The 12,978-nt window shown below is 39.2% G+C and overlaps 1 long non-coding RNA gene across 1 annotated transcript in view; it reads left to right on the top strand.

Moving 5' to 3' along the window:
* Positions 1 to 12,978, top strand: part of LOC308061486 — a 42,919-nt gene that overhangs the window by 25,185 nt on the left and 4,756 nt on the right. Inside the window, exon 1 of the long non-coding RNA XR_013927248.1 lies at positions 1 to 12,978. This exon is cut by the window's left edge and continues 25,185 nt beyond it. This is a non-coding gene — a long non-coding RNA (uncharacterized lncRNA).

Here is a 12,978-nt window from a genome sequence, read left to right as displayed (position 1 = left end):
GGAGATAGTAAATTTTGGCAACAACCTTTGTATAGCCATGTCCCATAGTGTAAACAGCTTGCTTTTATGCAAACAAATTACAAAATTGTGTATAGAGTAAGAGAATCCCTGCTTTTAAAGCTGTCTTCCTCAGGAAAAGTACTTAAGTCATCCAGCTTGGGTATGTGTAATCCTCTTGAATTCTTTAAATTTGTAACTTTCTACTGCTGTGTAAACTTGAGCTTCCTTGTAGAGATGCTATTCTCTCTAATTGTTTGCTTCTTGAGGATATAGCTTTTAAAGATCATACTGTATCTAGTCATCTGCACTGTCTGATGCAATTTAAGGGTGGGGGGGGGGGGGGAGACCACTAAATATAGTTAACACAGCTTGGTTCTGTCTTCTTGTAACTCCCCTACAGGCAATGGAAAAGGAGCCCAGAAAACAATTTGTTTATTATAAGCAGGTCAGTCCTCCGGGGGATTCATGGAATCATGCAGTGGGAGAGGACAATCACGGCACTGAAATGGTGGGTAATTTTATTTGTTCCAGTTGATGGTCACAGTGGCATCATGCTGGCCAATTACTCTTGAGTCAGCAGGTTTCAGAGGTTAAGACCCCCTTGTGTGTTGCAGCACTGCAGGCAAAGTATTCAGGCCAGATTGAAACCGTTTCAACGGCAGACGCCAGCCTTCCTCTCCCTTGGAGATCTCCTTTTTCAACTGTGTACGAGACATACATGTGATAAAATAGGCATGTCTCTAAGATCGAGACAGCTTAATTATCGAGAGTGGAAAAAATGCCAGCTTCAGATAAAGAAAGGAAGAAAATCAGCCAGAGAGACAGGCTATGCTGAGGAGGCATGAAGCGAACAAATATTGCAAACTTTGACTGCAGGTTCCAAAGGAAAGATCATGTCTGGGAATAATCCTCATGCCAATAGCCTACTAATGTTTCAAGGCTGCTGAACCTTTAACAATTTCATCACATTTTTCTCCAGTGGAAATGTTTTAAGCTACTTCTTCAGTGATCTGTAATTCTAAGGGGAAAAACAGCAACAAGGCGTTTGCTTTACCACTAGAGCCTGCCACAAGTGATTGGGCAGAGGCGGATGTGAAATCCAAGCTAGCAGAAATAATGTGTGTGAGTGCGTGTGTGAGGGAATTGGGCAGGAGGGTTGTCCAGGACAGGCTGAAATTGTTCCATTAGACTTAGAAGAAATTCATGAAGTGACTCACATTTCATTTGGAGAGGGGTATGGGAAGCAAGGAAGTGGTATTTTATCCTCTTAATTGTACTACTAGTGTTGTGATCTCAGAAACAGGGGAGGCTATTCTCAGGCTTAAGCTCCGTTGTGTATGTGACATTTCAGGCTTAAAACATCTCAAGTGTATATTTCCTGTCAGAAATATTATTCTGTGAGAGCTATTCAGTTTCTGAAGGATTCACTGGAGAGTTAAGATCTATGCTTTAATTTTTTTTGGCTAGTACCATGCCAGTTTGCAGTTTCTGGAAAACATCTCAAGAATCTCAGAACCAAGACATAGATGTATTATTATGATTAATAGTGGTGCTAATTCATCCAGATCCTGTTCTTAAGAGACAGAAATGATCAGTGGGACTCTAAACTCTGATGTCTTGCTTTGCAGAATTGGATCCAAGGACTTCTTAAATTTAATATAAATGTCAGACTATTTGAATTTGCAAAACACATTGGGATGAATTGGAATGAAAGAAAATGTATATATCAGGGATTTATTTTTAAATCATTTTATTATTAGAAGTAATTTTTACTCTTCAGCAATAGGAGGTTATAAGAAAACTCTGAATATGAAAAACCCTGTAATCAACTTTTTTCAGATCAAAAAGCATTTTGATCCAAAAAAATGCTGGAGCATTGCTTTTTTGGAATTGATGTCCCAGGGAAAGGAGGAATGAAAGGTGGGAAGTTTTTCTCATCCTCCTTATCCCTCTAGCACTACTTTATATGACACAAACACTGGAAAAGTCTCACAATGGAAAGTCCTCACTATGGTCAGCATCAACTACTGACACTGTGGCTGTATCTAGCCCAGTGTCTGGGCAAAAAAAGTGGAGCAAAGCTCGACTCACAGCCTATGGTAAATCAGGTACATTTTACATTGCAGTGATTTGAACGGTAGCAGAAAGTTAAGCACATATTTGCCTAGACAGGTTTGCTAAGCTGTAGCCACTGTGAATGTGCGTTCATTGTTACAGATGTCTAACGAATAAAGGGCATGCAAGACTTAATTTAAAAAAAAAAAAATTAAGAAAATAATTTTAAAAACTTAGTAGAACTAATTTTAAGAGCCTGGAAATCTCTTTATTTGAGATTATATTTTATATTATTTTATCTGAGATAAATGAGGAGAAAGATAAGAACTAGTCTTTGTCAGTTAGGTTTAACTGCTTGATCTAGATTTTTGGTTCTTCTGCACAAACAGTTGACAGTTAACCCCTGCACGACATATGCAGAAGCAGTGAGTGTATACTGTCCAGAGGTACTCCTACACTGAGGTTTTGCTGCAGTCTATTTTCCAGCCTTGGAGTTCATACCAGGAAAGATGGTAAAGAACAAACTGGCCTGCAGAAATTGCTCCAGGAGGAGGGAAACTATGAGGAAATATATAGTTTCTCTTTCCACTGCCGTCAATAAAATGCTAAATAAGAATACATACTTTTCATGCTTCAGACAAGTGCGATAAGTGATATTGATAAGAACAATGTAGTTTTATTGGTTTAACTGAATACACTGTTTAATTAAATATGTATGGTTGGCATCTCACGTTTTAGAGATGATAGGCAATGACAGTACAGATCTTGCTGTGCTTTGGATGCCCTGGGGAAAATAAGGTATAATTAATTGTAAATACTCAAATTCCTTTTGACGGCAAATAATTTCCACTTTGGTTAACGAAGGTCTCTTTATGAGAGAAAAAGCCTGATGCAACAAATGATATATGCGGCAAATTTGTAAATCAATAAATGAAGGAACTGGGATTTCTTGCTGCTTGGAAACATAAATGCTGCTCCACTGCAACAGGTTTAAATAGATTGTGTACCAAATTAAAAAAAGAAAATGAACTTCAAATTTGCCTAGTTTAACCAAATCAGGATAAGAAACTTAATTCACCTCTTTTAAAGGTTTTTGTCATAAACACAGTCCTAAATAAATAAGACATTGGAATATATATTTTAATGATAGAAGCCTGTATTTCCACATCCAATTTGCTGTTTATTTCCAAATTTATTTAGCAATTTGTCTTAATATTATGATTTTTCCAGGATCTAGAGGATCTGGCATTAAGAAACATGGTAATGATCAATAGAAATATGAAAATACAAGTTTGTGGTGTTTCCAATCTTCTCATAGACACTTCTCATGAAAGATTCTCTAAGATTTTATCATTTGCATCACCAAAACAAAATAGCATCTGTTGTAATTAAATACACCAAGAAAACTTCAGGGAACCATGAAAATACATTTGAGAAACTTCAGAAATGCCTGTCCAGAAGTAGTTACTATTTTTGAATGATATACTGTACAAATTATTAGGGCAAAATCTGTCATGCAGAAAAGATATTTCAGCCCTTAGGTGTACTCATGAATATGCAGAAACAACCTCAGATGTGGAGAGTCTCAGCAATTTGTTGTAAACATGTGTCCTTGCCTATGGATCTTCATGTATGTACAGGTATAGGTTGATAAAGATCTACTGAACTAAATGCTTCAAGGGAAAACAATTCAGGACTTTAAGAAATGTCAATAAATCTCAGCTGGAAGACTTGTATTTCTGAGATTTCTTGAAGCCAGGTTGATAGTACATGGAATTAGCCCATCTCCTATACATCTCAGACAAATCTGCACCTAGCTGCCTCAGTAAATGTCAGTTATTAGGGACTTCACCACGATGACAATAAAAAGAAAAAGAAATCATGCCTTGCAAATGAAAACCTCTGTGAATAGCTGCCAAAGGAGAAAATACATGATTAATCATTGCTGAAATGCCTCTTCATGTGAGGGGAAAGCACATGATTTCACATCCCAGTCACACTGGTGCCACACACATCCATCAATGCTGTTGTACCTCAACGGAGTGAAAACAAGGCCAGAATTTAGGAGGGTTCAGTAAATGGAATTAAGACCATAACTGAATTTGCAGTTCTGTGGCTAAAACAATAAATACATTTCATCGATCTGAGTCAAAACAATCTCATTTTTCTCTAGGCCTTTTTGCTCACATGAAAATAATAAAAAAAAAACCCTAAAAATCTTACTTCCCCCCTCCCCCTTTTTTTTATAATCACAGAATTGCAGAATTCTTGTGGTTGGAAGACATATCTGGAGATTGTCTCATTCAACTCCCCTGTTCAAGCACGGTCAGCTAGAGTAGGTTGCCCCGGCCTGTATTTGGTTGGGTTTTTAATATCTCCAAGGACGGAGACTCCACAGCCTCTCTAAGCAACCTGTTCCAGTGCCTTTGTTTGACTACTCTCACAGGTTTATGTTTAATATATATGTATAACATAAGCTAATCTGTTTAATGCATTTAAAATACATCTTTGGAGCTGCCTGCAATACAAACTAAGAAGGTGTAAGACAACATTCACAGGACTTTAGGAAATAGCTATCCTCTTGTACTGATCCATGCACTGCTGAGAGTGCATGTGCTTGGTTAGCCCCGGGAACTTCCTGGTTTAGGCATCACCCCACCTGGTAGAATTTGAACCAGCTTTTCACCTCCAAGTGGTCTAACTACCAGTCTGCGAGGTATCCAGGTGTAAAAAGCAAAGAGAGGAGGTTGGACTATGAGTCATAGCACAGTAGTCCAGGTGCATGGACTTAAATGCAGGAGATGGATTTAAGCCTGTGTTCTACCTGATAGGGGTATAAATCTGAATTTATAGCATGACCTCCTTGATGGGACTTTCCAAACCTGCTGTTCAACTCAGCATGCGCAAGGCCAGATTTTAAATAGGGCAGCATCTAAGTGTGTGGTTTTTTCCTAAAAGCTTCTGAAATGCTGCCCCTTTTTCAAACAGCAGTACAGGGGTGGAAAGCTTTTGCTGTTGAGCCACCGACTGTGGTTCTGTTTAGCTCTTCTGTCCTGTGAGTTTTCCATGTAAGCTTTGCAACACAACACCTACCTGTGGAATGGAGCGGCCTTGAAGGGGCAAGCCACAGGGACACATGCAGATCTCCTATGGTCTTTTCCTTTCTCTGACACCCACAGGACATGATGCAAACCACACCATTTCTATGCTGCAGTTGGAAAACACTTTCTTGACCTTTGGCCTATGGAAAATATATATAACGTTAACAAAAATTGGGATATAATGGATTCAACTAGACTCTGGAGCAAATTCACACATTACAGTGTTGGTTGTTCCCTACCGTAGGACATGAGACCTATTGAAATGTACCTTGCCTGTATGCCCAAGCTTCCCTGCATGGGAAAGTGAGGCTGCTCACCAATGTTTTGCCTTGACATGCAGTGAGAATGTAACCAGATGTGCACCAAGAGACCAGGACTGTACGACACCAGGACGATATTGTGGATAGAGCCATGAGAACCAGCTTTCCTGTCAGCCATTGCCCCCTGACCTTTCCAGCATTTGTCTGACATATTCTGCAGGCATTACTTAGTGGGGAGCCAAAAAAGGGAAGACTGTGTCTATTCACTGGAGCCAGGCACTTTGAAAACTCCAGCGTAAAACTAGCTCTGCACTTGGGAGCTGAACACTCACTGTGTGCAGTACAGGGTGAAAGGTTATAATCTGCAGCTCCTGGGCTGAGGCATAGATGAAGGAGGATTGGATTTGTGCTCTATATCCCTTGCATATGTAGGCAGTCTTATCTCCCATCCTCATCTCTATTAAAAACTGAAATTCTCTCCTGGGTTGCTTGGTGCATATTGATCCCCCTTTTTTTCAGAACATCTATGTAGAAGTAGGATTGCTATGTTCTCCTTGATATTCCAGAAGGTTTCTGAATGTATAGAAAATGTGACACTTTAGAGTTGCATGTGACTTCTCACTTAGGTGCAGATCAAGAGTTTGCATTTATGCAGTAGGTCTGATGTGATGCTCTGAGTACTCTTCACAGCTGTGTTGCTTACAACTAGTAAGACCAGTGTTTCCTGAATGCATCAGATTTCCTGAGCAAACGTAAGTGATGTATGTTCATGGGCACAGGAAGATACCTGGCTCTATTTTGCTCTGATGAGATTGCTGAATACACAGAGGAAATCCAAACCCAAAACCTCAGTTGTGTCCCAGCTTAATTTGTGCTAGGGAAAAAGGATAACACAGGTGAATGGTAAACCTACACAGGAGCATTACACTTCAGTGCTGCCATTAAAGAGTCAGGGAAAAGCCCAAATAAAGAACACAAACTGACTATATTCCATAAGCATAAAGGTTTCTTGACTAGTATGGGAACTATGTGCTTGACTCTTCTTTATAGATGTTGAAAACTGTAGGATAAGATGTTGTCTGAATAAAATAATACAGTGTATTCCCTTTGGGTCTGTTAGCCAGCCTGCAGCATATCGGCTACTTGGCTCTGGAAACCAGTCCATGCACTGGTTCATTGTGCCATGCAATTTATGTGGCTCAAAAGTGAGAACTGAATGGAAAAGAAGGTGGAAACAATAATATTTTTCCAGTGTTGAAAATCCCAGAAATCTTCTTAGGAGATGACAGTCCCAGTAGAGTTTTTCTATGTTTTTACGAAAGTTATCCAGTAGGATCCAAGAAGCTTCATGTATCCATGGATTTCACATATACCCATTAGCTTTGAAAGGCCTCTGGGATGCAGTGGAACTCCTGCACTTTATTTTTACCTGCTAAGCAGTTTGTTTTCTCTTCTTTTTGCTTAACTCCTCCTGTTTGCAACAACAAAGTAAAATACCGCTCAATAAATAGTGAAGATCTGCTCTATGGTGTTCTCCCACGCTCTCCTTCCATGCTTTGGTCAGCCAGAGAACTGGTTCCTCTGCTAACATTTATCATCTCCTTGAGGACTGTCCCCATTGAAACTTTTCTGAGTGAAGTGGTGCCAATATATCTCTTTAAGACTTGTCTGCAGCGTGTTGTTTGGCTTCTTGAAGGTGACTACAAGTGTACTGGTTACACCTGATTTCTGTCAGAGCTCTGTTTTTTCTAGGTAACCATAGGAACAAGAGACTCACTGTAGTGTTTTTAATGAAATTAACATTTTGGAATACAGAGGAGAATGAGAATGTGCCACATACTAATGGCACTGCTCAAAACCCCCTGAAGTATCATTCAGAGTGTCATTTCCCTCTTCTATCTTTGCTTAAGTGCAGAAAATGTTTCCATGTATATACATACCTACATTTGTATGTATACATACATATATATGTTTAGAAGGGCTTGTTTTAATTAAAAAAAAAAAAAAAAAGGAAATGTAATGTAGCTGGAACAGATTAAAACAGAAGAGTTTTAGTGGGCCAGAAAACATATTGCACTGATAAGGATTTTTTTGTTTTAAATTCAATCCTACCATAAAGTCATTTATTACCCATTGTTTGTTTTTCTAGAAAGGCTAGTGCAGCACCATTTGCTGGCTGATTGACAATGTAACTCTCTTTTTACAACTTGGAATTTAAAACAGGAAGGCTGCCATTCACATCAGTTAAGAAGTCTACATTTTAGATCACCTGGAAAGGTTCATCTTTGGCATAAGCAGATGGGAGATTCAAATGGCTAAAACCAAAATGCAACATTCCCAGCTCAGCACATCCATGTATGTGTAGTTATCTGCAAAAACTAAATCAGGAGTAATTAAGGAAATGCATTTCACTTCAACTCTCCATTTCCGCCAGCTTATTAGTTTCTCCCTCAAAGAGCAACAGAAATGACAATTTTACACTGCTCAACAGAAACTGCAACAATACAGACTCTGCAAGCCTGGCTTGTCAGCTGGGTTTCATACATCAAAATCTGCAGCTAATCAGTCCTGGTCCAACCAGGAAGGGTCACAGCAATCCTGCTGAACTATTACCGAGGTGTTACAAGACATGGACATTATTCATCCTCACTAAAAGCAGGCAAGGAGAAAATAAAATGCAAGCAAAAAGATCAACTCTGGCATTTTTGCTGTAGTCCCACTGTGAGAAGGACTGTTTCTGGCTCTTCTTCTGACATCAAGCATACATTTTTGCACCCTAACTCCCATCACAAGTCACCTCAAACCCCTGTAATTTAAGCATTAATGTCAGGACTATACTTTAGGCACAATCCTGGGAGCAAGAAAGTGTGTAAACTGTACTGGCCTGCGATTGAAATCAGGTCTGTGTCAGGAACTTTTGCCAAGAGTGTAGCATTGTTGGGCTTTTTCTTGTGGTTATATTTTTTTTCTTTTTCGCTCTTGTTTTTTTCCTTGCATCACTTCTGTAGTGACAAAAGCTAGTTGTAGTTATATTGGCTTATGAGTTGTTCTTGTGCTTGGGCAAACAGGAGAAGCACTGTTAGCAAAGCACATTTTGTCAATATGAATTGTGCATATGCTAAGAGACTTTGCTTCACAGTTACATCAGCAAAATCTCCTGGAGAGAAGGCTCATCCTTGGATACCCGAGTTAAATATTGGCCTGCATTCTTCCAGCTTCACCAGGTCGGAATGTGGTGGCTCCTGGCTGCATGTTTAGGTGCTGCTACCAGGGCATTAAAGACCATGAAAACAAGGCTAAACAACAATCTCATCCAACACAGTGAGCATTAACATTCACAAAAGTGGCTCTGTTTCAAGGGAGAAGACAGACTGTCCTGCTCCTAGACAGTTTGACTTGGTCATCAGTGAACGAGCAATAAATATGCATGATTTGACTTTACATGGCACCTCTTCAAAATATTACTTCCTCCTTTCAAAATGAGGGATTGCATGGATACTGAGCTATAATGTTCATCTGTGTAGGTAATATATGTTGCAATTTTAGTTATGGGCCCCTAAAAAAAAGTTCTATGCCAAATTCTAAGATCTTTCTGAGAAAACAACTTCCTTTATGTTTAGGAACAAAGTACTGTGAGTAAGACAAGATTAACTGGACTAAAAGACCTAAGAGCTATTTCCTGTTTAAAGTTGGGGACCAAAATGACACACATCGTGGCAACACGTTTTTGGTTTTGCAAATGCTGCAGAACAGATCCTTCCTCTTCATTTGTGACCAAAGATGCAAATAGGCATTTATTTCCTTTGAGAGCTGTAACACTTCTTCTAACAGTGTCAGCATGCAGCAGCGAGCATGGTGTGTGCAGTGTTTACCCTCTCAAGCTCATCGTCTAAAAGTGCAAAGAGAAGATCCATAATTTCAGGCTGTGTTCAAGAGACTTCTTGTGAAATTTTTACTTTTTGTTTTAAACATGGAGATAAATGAGGTGGTAAGGCATTTACTGAAGATGAATAAAACAAGCTTCTCATATATATGGAAGCTCAGATTTAACATCAAGTCTGCAGTTATCATAAAATCTGTGAGGAATCATACTTTCAAAAATGACTTGAACTTGGCCTAAATAATAAGTCCATATCGTGCATTCTTTCCACAGGTACATAACAAAAAGCATGGAGGAAGATGCTGAAAACCCCTATAAACTTACCACAGAAACTCAGATTTACCCCCTCATCATTGCTAGCACAGCAACCTGACATACAAACTGCAGCAATGCAGGAAAAGGCAAGAGCTCATCACAGATAATTCTGATCCCTCTCCAGCCTGTGTGATCATACAGCAAGAAAAAAGTTTTATTAGAAGAAAGGACCCATAGAGCTCCAAATAGGTCAGTGTTTAAGGAAGAACAAGATGCCTAGGTTTACAGACTTCTGGCTCTACTTCCTTCTTAACACTACAAACCTAAACAAATAATCCATATGGTGTATGTAGTACATGGGATCACACTACAGCAAAGGATTTTCAAAAATTGCCATTTCTGTTAGCAAATGTCTATACAGATTTGAAATACAGCTTCTGGCAGTGGCAAGTGCAAAGTTCACTCGGAGAAAATCACTGTATGGGACAGTCCCAGAATACCCTGTACATAGGAGAATTTTCACCACCAGAATGCCAGACAGACATAAAACCAATAGGAGCATAGTATCAGGATTTTCAGAATAACTCAGTTCCTTTCAGTGCCTTCTGGGATCTAAGTAAGTTGGTAGAAAGGAAGAATACTCTCGAGTTTTGTGTTTGTTTTTTTTTTTTCTTGTTTGTTTGGGTTTTGTTTTGGGTTTGGTTTTGATTTTTTTATACAAAACTGGAAAAGACTGCTTTATCTGAGAGAAAATATGAATATTCTTGTTTTTAAAAGCTGAAAAACAATGGAAGCGTGTTTTTAGTTAAAAGCTTACATTTAAATAAAAATTAACCAGCATTGTAGCAGAGCTGTTTCTTAAAGTATGTTCCAAAATTTAATTATGTATGTTTAATTTTAAATGTTTTATATATATACATATATATATATGTATATTTATATATTATATATTTGGATGTTCCTGTTATTCATAGTTTATGTATGTGTAGTGAGAAAAGGTCTACTACATCCTTAGTACCTCCTATATTTTATGGCAATAAGAACAGTAATCAGACATACCTGATTTATCAGCTGCAGTCTTTGCTGGAGTCAAAATTTCTTCTCAAAGCTAAACAGTGCTGAACTTCTGAGTTTCTCCTGTTACAGAAGCCTGACCTGGAAGGTAATTCGTAATTGATATTTACTGCTTGTAAATATCTATTAACTACCATGCCCTCCTATGAAGGCTGATGTGTCAACAGTCCTGAAGACCTCTCTTTTTCTTCTCTTTGTTCCCAGAACCCATGTTGTCCTGCCACTGTGGCATACTGACGTACTCTGTGGACATACAGAGCATTTGGAAGCAGCCCCCGCTCATGGCTCTCTGCCGTGACCGCCAAACCAGAACCTACAGTAACGATTTTGTAACCTGTGAAGAGTGGTTGCTGGGAAATAAAAAATATCAGCAATAGCAACTTTTTTTTCTGCAATAGTGGGAAAAGTGGGGAAAGAGAAACAGAGTGGAGCAATTTCTTGCAACTACCTAGAAGCTCAAAGCCGTTTTCCACAAAAAGTGATTTTCTGTCAGAAGTCAGGGCTGTCAAAAATCCTGACTGTTTTTAAGGATAGGCCTTGTCTGGTCAGAACTAGTTAGGATCTGGGCTGGGATGCCAAGCTGTTTCACAAACATCACCAAAATGTCCATCACAAGTCACAAGATTCTTTTTTAAATTTCCCCAGGACATAGCAGCCTGGCCCGGTTTCACGTATTATGGATGAATAGTGAATACTTTGCTACAAATCTTGGTGAACTGTCTTCCAAGATACCTTTTTATAACATACAAAAATGTGAAAAATTAATGATTCAATGCTAAATACGATGCAGCTTTTACAGAGATGAGGGCGGTTATTAGTCTTTTATGTATAATATTATTACTTTAGCTTGCTGATTGTTATTAATTCAGTTTTTGCTGGAGTTACTTAATAACTGTCATTTTTCATTCTTCTAACTCTTTATTCATTGTCAGCTGTGGACGATCTGCCAGCCCACATGAGAGGGCAGGTTACACTCAAAGGAATTTACTCTGGTTTAGGGACATGTGAAAAATCTGAGCTAATTGCGGTGCAACTTTATACTTTAACTGCTGCTTATTAGCGACTTAGCAGATGTCTGTGACTTGGTACTCTGTTGTTCAGTGCTCGTACTGGGAACCCACAGGACTCAGCGAGACGTAGGCACTTCTCTGTGAGGGATGTGTTAGACCAAGCTCCTGTGTTCCCAGGTCATGCCTTTGAAGAAGATATGAAAAGGTGACGGTTGGGGGCTGCTGCCATTTGATGGCCCAGCATGCAACATGTATTTGTTGTTCGAACCCACATCTAGAGACGGTTAGAGGACATAGCAATGCCCACATCTCTCTAGTATTAAAAGATCCGTGATGCCCTGACTCTGATCCCCTGTCAGCCACATCTGGGAAGGAGATGATTCTTATGTAAGGCAAAGAAAGCACTGGCAGAGTGGGCTTAAATATGAGAAGTAAGGAGAATGAAGAGGCTTAACAAGGTGAGGAATGGTTTTCTGTAGTCTTCTTTGGCTAGGCAAAAAGCACTGTTTTATAATGTAAGTAAAGCTAAACCTCTAGGAAAGTGTTCTGCTCCAGAATGTGTAGCACTCTCAGTCCTTCCTACGCTGAGTGGATGTGTAAACAATCTGAAGAACACCCTCCTTTGACTTTGTGCTGCTAGAAAGCACCCTTGTGCATGCATTTAAACCCCACTTTTTTTAAATTGAGGAATAGCTCTAGCAACAAAGTGAGTGATCTTTGTGGGTTTTTCTGAAGCAGATACCCCAAATTAAAGTTGCAGCGAAAGGATTTGTGTGTTTGAATGTGCAGGCTGCTCAGCTGTATGTCTACCTGTGTGAAGAGACCATGTGAATGCACTTCAGTTGCTCTTTCAAGCAACAGGGTGAAAGCTATGTCGAAAATATTGGAAGCCATGTGAATTTGAGCTGGCATTCATGTGACTGTTGTTTTCTATGTCTTCTTTTGACAAAATGATGTAAAAATATGTTTTCATAAAAGACAGATATAAAAGGGCACTTATTCCCCCTTGGCAAGGGCTGCCAAATGGTGATCTTCATCCATCTTGCAGCTGCTTAGCGTACACACTGGACAAACTTCTGGTGGTACATATAAAGCAGAGATGAACAAAGGTAAGAGATGGGTATATTCAATACCCAGGTAACAGGGAGAGAGAAGAGGGATGTCACAAAAAACATCTGTTGCATTTTGCAATAACTTTTGTCTTACAGAGGCATAGGGAAAACAAAAGAGGAGGGCCATGAAGGAGCACTTACTTATGTTTTTGCACCCAAAATGGTGAGTGACCTGGAAAGAAAACCACAAAAAAGCATCAGTTTAGATGCCATTCCTGAAGTATTGAAAAG

This window comes from Falco punctatus (genome assembly GCF_963210335.1).
Source record: "Falco punctatus genome assembly, chromosome: 3".
Lineage (NCBI taxonomy): Eukaryota > Metazoa > Chordata > Aves > Falconiformes > Falconidae > Falco > Falco punctatus.
Note: the sequence above shows the minus strand (reverse complement) of the source record. Positions and strands in the feature narration are given on the sequence as shown.